The sequence below is a fragment of the Triticum dicoccoides genome, chromosome 2A (genome assembly GCF_002162155.2).
Source record: "Triticum dicoccoides isolate Atlit2015 ecotype Zavitan chromosome 2A, WEW_v2.0, whole genome shotgun sequence".
NCBI classification, from domain to species: Eukaryota; Viridiplantae; Streptophyta; class Magnoliopsida; order Poales; family Poaceae; genus Triticum; species Triticum dicoccoides.
The window spans coordinates 348,395,794-348,403,154 of record NC_041382.1 but is presented as its reverse complement, the minus strand read 5'-3'; positions in this window follow the sequence as shown (position 1 = coordinate 348,403,154).

Sequence of the window (7,361 nt, the reverse complement as noted above, 5' to 3'; positions counted from 1 at the left end):
CACTTAAGATACTGTAATTAACTCATTCTTTATTTATATTGGTGTTAAACCTACTGTATTCCAACTTCTCTATGGTTCATACCCCCCGATACTAGCCATAGATTCATCAAAATAAGCAAACAACACACGAAAAACAGAATCTGTCAAAAACAGAATAGTCTATAGTAATCTGTAGGTTTCGAATACTTATGTAACTCCAAATATTCTACCAAATTAGGACGTCCTAAATAATTTGTATATTGAACTGCAGTTGGAATTGGTATTTTATCGCTCTCTGGTTAAAAATGCAAATTATTCTTCCGAGCGCATACTTTTTGTTTTTTCAGCAAGATCAAACAACAATCATCCAAGAAGATCCTAAAGGCTTTACTTGGCACAAACACTAATTAAAACATAAAAAACACAATCATAAAATAGGATAGATGATTTATTTATTACTAAACAGGAACAAAAATCAAGGAACAAAAATAAAATTGGGTTGCCTCCCAACAAGCGCTATCGTTTAACGCCCCTAGCTAGGCATAAACACGAGAATAGATCTAGGTATTGTCATCTTTGGTATGCAATAAGTGGCCCTCATAATAGATTCATAAGGTAATTTAATTTTCTTCCTAGGAAAGTGTTCCATACCTTTTCTTAATGGAAATTGGAATCTAACATTTTCTTCTTTCATATCAATAATTGCACCAATCGTTCTAAGGAAAGGTCTACCAAGAATAATCGGACAAGTAGGATTGCAATCTATATCAAGAACAATGAAATCTACCGGCACATAATTCCTATTTGCAACAATAAGAACATCATTAATCCTTCCCATAGGTTTCTTAATGGTGGAATTCGCAAGATGCAAATTTAAAGAACAATCATCAAATTCACGGAAACCTAGCACATAACACAAAGGTTTGGGAATCGTGGAAACACTAGCACCCAAATCACATAAAGCATAGCATTCATGATCTCTAATTTTAATTTTAATAGTAGGTTCCCACTCATCATAAAGTTTTCTAGGAATATAAACTTCCAATTCAAGCTTTTCTTCATAGGATTGCATTAAAGCATCAACGATATGTTTAGTGAAAGCTTTGTTTTGATCATAAGCATGAGGAGAATTTAGCACGGATCGCAACAGGGAAATACAATCTATGAAAGAGCAATTATCATAATTAAATTCCTTGAAATCCAAATAGTGGGTTCATTGCTCTGTAAAGTTTTGACCTCTTCAATCCCACTTTTACCAATTTTTGCATCAAGATCTAAAAACTCCGAATCATTGGGATGCCTTCCAACTGAAGTTGACTCATCTCCAGTCCCATCTTTATCAAGATTCATATTGGCAAACAAAGATTTAATAGGAGACACACCAATCACTTTTATATCTTCATCATTATTATTCTCTAGATCTTCCGGTTTAGCGGCCATCTTATTAACTAAGGTGGCTTGCATATCCGAAATCTGGCCTACTAAATTTTCAATATGGGCAAACTGAGATTTCAAACCATAAAATTCCTTAGACAAATCATCAAGCTCTTTATTCATGTACTCCATAAAGCCTTTTTGTTCTTTAAGCTCGTTTCTAAAGAAATTATTATGCTCAAATTGCAAAGACATAAAGCTTCTAATCTTGTTTTCAATTTCTTCCAACCTTCTGAGGTAAGGATCAACTTTTTTAGGCAAGGCCATCAGGGCAAATAGGCACACAAGAGGCAAGCGGGAAAAAAGACGAACGAAAAAGGGCGAACGGATAAGAGGGCGAATAAAATGGTAAGGGTGAAGTGGGGGAGAGGAAAACGAGAGACAGATGGAAAATAATGTAATGCGAGGGATACGAGTTTGTGATGGGTACTTGGTATGTCTTGACTTGTGTGTAGATCTCCCCAGCAAAGGCGCCAGAAATCCTTCTTGCTACCTCTTGAGCATGCGTTGGTTTTCCCTTGAAGAGGAAAGGGTGATGCAACAAAGTAGCGTAAGTATTCCCCTCAGTTTATGAGAACCAAGGTATCAGTCCAGTAGGAGATTACACGCAAGTCGCCTAGTACCTGCTGAGGGAGTCCTGGACTAAGGGGTCCTCGGACGTCTGGCCTGTTATCCGTGGGCCGGACTGATGGGCTATGAAGACATGAAGACCGAAGACTGCACCGTTGGATTGGACTCTACTTGGCGTGGAAGGCAAGCTTGGCGATCGAAGATTCCTTCTTATGTAACCGACTCCATGTAAACCCTAGATCCCCTCGGTGTCTATATAAACCGAAGGGGATTGTCCGGAAAGGACAACGCATATACTCATTACCATATTCATATGCTAGATTTCTAGGGTTTAGCCATTACGATCTCGTGGTAGATCAACTCTTGTAACACTCATATTCATCAAGATCAATCAAGCAGGAAGTAGGGTATTACCTCCATAGAGAGGGCCCGAACCTGGGTAAACATCGTGTCCCCTGTCTCCTGTTACCATCGATCCTAGACGCACAGTTCGGGACCCCCAACCCGAGATCCGCCGGTTTTGACACCGACATTGGTGCTTTCATTGAGAGTTCCACTGTGCCGTCAACAAGAGGCTCGATGACCCCTTCAATCATCAATAATGATGCTGTCCAAAGAGGAACCTTCCGCCCTGGGCAGATCTTCGTATTCGGCGGCTTCGTACTGCGGGCCAACTGACTTGGCCATCTGGAGCAGATCGACAGCTACGCCCTCGGTCATCAGGTCAGATTCGGAAGCTTGAACTACGTCCCGGATACCCGTGGAGACTTGATCTTCAAGGGATTTGAGCCTGCGGCGATCGATCCCCCTGATCTCGATGAACGTGACTTAAATCTGTCATCAGATCACACCCAGGAGATGGTTCCTGCGGCCGCAACGACCTTAGAGCCAAAGCAGACCGAGCCATATGAAGCCTCAGAGTCCGTGGCGTTGGAGCCGCACGTGGACTCGATGCCCTGTGATATTCGCTTTAATGGAACTTCGGACTCGTCTCCGGCTACAAGTTCCGGACTGTGTACACCTTCGGACACCGAGCTAGATCAGTTATTGATCCTCGAGTTCAGCGCCGCTGATGTGTTCCAACACTCACCTTTGGGTGACGTGCTAAGATCTTTAAAGAACTTGTCCTTGGAAAAGGACTCACAGCCGAACTATGTCCAGTTCGAGCTAGAGACAGATGATGAGGAATTTCGCTTCCCACGCGCGGCCCACTTCATAGCCACCGTCGATGACTTAACCGACATGCTTGACTATGGCTCCGAAGACATCGACGGTATGGACGACGATGCCGACAAGGACTAAGGCCAAGACCCGCGGCCACCTCTTCATACGATGTGTACATGGTTGATACACCTAAGGGATCCGGCGACGACAAAGAAGAGCCGGATACGAACAAAACCTCCGAGACACAGTCCAAGCGCCGACGGCCCAAACGCCTCCCTAAGCCCCATCGCTCAAAGGACGACACCACTGGCAACAGAGAAAATATTACTCCGGGCGACACTGAGAACAGCGAAGACCCCGCTGGGGCTACATCTGAATAGGAACACGAGAGCAGGCAAGACAACACTGACGAACAGGCCATAGAAGATGACCCGCAGGATGATAGTTACCATCCGCCCTCCAAGGAGAATAGAAGCCTCGCAACGAAGACTTCATCGTGCCAGAGGATCCTCTTGAGCAGGAGCGCTTTAAGCTTCAGCTCATAGCCACTGCAAGGGGCCTGAAAAAGAAACAACAACAGCTTCAAGCTGAACAAGACCTGCTCGTCGACAGATGGACTGACGTCTTAACAACCAAGGAATATGGCCTCAATCGCCCAACCAAGAGCTACCCGAAACGCAGATTGCTACCTCAATTCGACGAGGAAGCGCCGGAGCATATATCTCCCTCGCGCAATGCGGACCGACCACCATGTGGTCGGGACAGGGCGGCGGAACGGCCACCTCGCGGTCGAGATAAAGCGGCAACTCAGGCCGAACAGCAGACCGCCCCACCACCCCATCAAAATAGGGACGGAAGAGTCTGGAGTCATACGTACGACCTCCGACAGACCCTGGATAGTAAAGAAGGACACACATGATCGATCTACGGATCACGAGGACGTGCCTCGAGGCGCGCCGACGACTACGTATTCGGACGTGACAAACCTAACCACGCTCGAGCTGAATGCCGCAGACGGACTCCTTCAAAGCTCCGCCACGATGCGGCCCGATATAGAGGCGCCGCACACCCGCTGTGCTTCACAGATGAAGTACTGGATCATGAATTCCCCGAGGGGTTCAAGCCCGCCAATATCGAATCATACGATGGCACAACGGATCCTGCAGTATGGATTGATGATTTCATCCTCCACATCCACATGGCCCGAGGAAACGACCTCCATGCCATCAAATACCTCCCATTAAAGCTCAAAGGACCAGCTCGACACTGGTTAAATAGCCTTCCTAAGAACTCCATCGGCAGCTAGGAAGACTTGGAAGAGGCTTTCCTCGACAACTTCCAAGGAACTTATGTCCGGCCACCAGACGCCGATGACCTTAGCCACATAGTTCAACAACTTGGAGAATCAGCCAGAAAATTCTGGACTAGGTTCCTAACCAAGAAGAACCAGATCGTTGACTGTCCGGATGCCAAAGCCCTAGCAGCCTTCAAACACAACATCTGTGACGAATGGCTAGCATGCCACCTCGGACAAGAAAAACCAAAGTCAATGGCAGCCCTTACGGCACTCATGACCCACTTTTGCGCAGGCGAGGACAGCTGGCTGGCTCGTAGCAAAAACACAACCAGCGAGGCAGGCCCCACCGAGGCCAAGAACAACATTGGCAAGCTCTGGCGCAATAGACACAAACGCTGAAGCAATGGTGACAACACCGAGGACACCACAGTCAACGCCAGATTCAGTGGCTCCAAGTCCGGCCAACGGAAGAAGCCCTACAAAAGAAACAACGAAGGACCTTCCAGCCTGGATCGCATACTCGACCGTCTGTCAAATTCACGGCACCCCGGATAAGCAAGCCAATCATACCAACAGGGATTGTCGGGTCTTCAAGCAGGCTGGCAAGTTAAATGCTGAAAACAAAGAAAAGGGATCACAAAGTGAGGACGATGATGAAGAGACCCGGTAGCCGAACACCGGGGGACAGAAGAAATCCCCCCCAAGTGAAAACGGTGAACATAATATACGCCACGCACATCCCCAAAAAGGAGCGCAAACGAGCATTCAGGGATGTCTACGCGGTAGAGCCAGTCGCCCCCAATTTCAATCCATGGTCGTCATTCCCGATAACCTTCGATCGACGAGATCATCCGACTAGTATCTGCCATGGCGGTTCGACCGCACTGGTCCTTGACTCAATCATCGACGGATTCCACCTCACTCGAGTCCTGATGGATGGTAGAAGCAGCCTCAACCTACTGTACCAGGATACAGTACGGAAGATGGGAATTAATCCCTCACGAATCAAACCAACAAAGACTACCTTTAAAGGAGTCATACCAGGTGTCGAGGCCCGTTGTACAGGCTCAATCACGCTAGAGGTGGCCTTCGGTTCTCCGGACAACTTCCGAAGCGAAGAGTTAATCTTCGATATCGTCCCCTTCCGCAGCGGCTACCACGCACTGCTTGGACGAACCGCATTTGCTAGATTTAACGCAGTACCACACTATGCTTATCTCAAGCTCAAGATGCCCGGTCCACGCGGCATCATAACAGTCAATGGCAATACGGAACGCTCCCTCCGAACAGAGGAGAAAACCGCAGCCCTGGCAGCAGAAGTACAGAGCGGCCTTCTCAAGCAGCATTGTAATCCAGCCGCCGAGCCCCCGGACACCATCAAGAGGGTCCGGACTACACTGCAACAGGACAACGCAGCTCGTCAAGAGCTCGACTAGCAATTCGGCCTCCTCCCAGCCCCAATGAGGTAGTGGCATTCGTACCACGCGTACACAATTACGCACTCAAAATTCCATGGACATCGACGGAGGCACGAGATAACCCCGGGGCTACAATTCGGCAAAACCGACCCCGGACACTCATAATTTACTTATTTTTCTCATTACATGCACCTTTTTTCGTAGGCCTGATATCAAGTCCTCTAGAAGGACTGGAACGCAACGGAGGCAAGCAACACAGGACCCGCACGCTGCGCCATACCGGTTCCGGCACGTTAAATGGCCGGATACTTCTAGCACCATCTATACAAGATACGCCTTGACGTATCCATCTAGTTATAATAAAAATGGTTTGTGGCCCAGTCTCTGTGTTTTTTACTTCTTACTTCGTTTTATTTCAATCTGCCTATCTGCTGCATTGACACTCTTTTACGATTCATATTCGCCAGGGGCTACCTATCGCCCACAATACGACAACACAGTCCGAACACTTCTTATATACAAGTTCGGCACCCCGAATTTAGCATTATATGCATTGGCTCCGAATCATGTCTTTGGTCAATAGTTGGGTTGCCCGGCTGCTGTGCTTGCTACCCTACGTTCTGCTCCATCGGCTAGGGTAGTAAAGGGAGAACTACTCGATTGTGCCCTGGCTTAGACCGGACGAGCACCTCAGTAGAGAAAGCCGAAAATTGACTGTCATGATACAGCGAGAGCCGGTCAGCTACTCGAGGGTTACAAATCGTTGGAGATTTTATCCGCATTATGCGAGAGATAGGTACTTCCCGATCAGATGATGACATCACCCTGGCTCGAACCAGGGGCTGCACCCATGCTTTATTATAAAACTCCTATGGCTAAGTGAGGGCGTTTAAGCCGTATAGTCCGATTGCCTTGTTCATTGCGCTAAACAACTCCTTCAAGGACCAGGTAATTGGATCAAGATTGTTTAGATTCCATCCCAAACACCTCCGTACTATCTACGTGAGGGCAGAAGCCGATGACTGGCCAACCCTCAGATTACATATAACACGGCCGCACAGGAGGAAACAATCAAAGCATAACAAAATTGCATTAACAAAACAGGCTTTGTTTCTCATAATACAAGGCAAAGGCAACATGAATACATTCATTCAAACACAATGTTCTGTGAACATTGTGCTGCCGCAAGGCGAGACCCCTCCAGGACATCCGCAAAATACCGTTCCGGTGTATGGTGCTCCTTGCCCTCCGGTGGCCCCCTGGTCACCTCGACAGCGTCCATCTTCGCCCACCACATCTTGCAACGGGCGAAGGCCATGCGCACACCTTCAATACAGGCTGAGCGCTTCATGACGTCCAACCGAGGACAAGCATTCACCACCCGCCTCACGAGTCTGAAGTAGCTGCTTGGCATAGCTTCGGCTGGCCATAGCCGGATTATCAAATCCTTAATGGCTAGTTCGGCCACCCTATGTTGCTCCACCAGCTGTTTCAGCTGA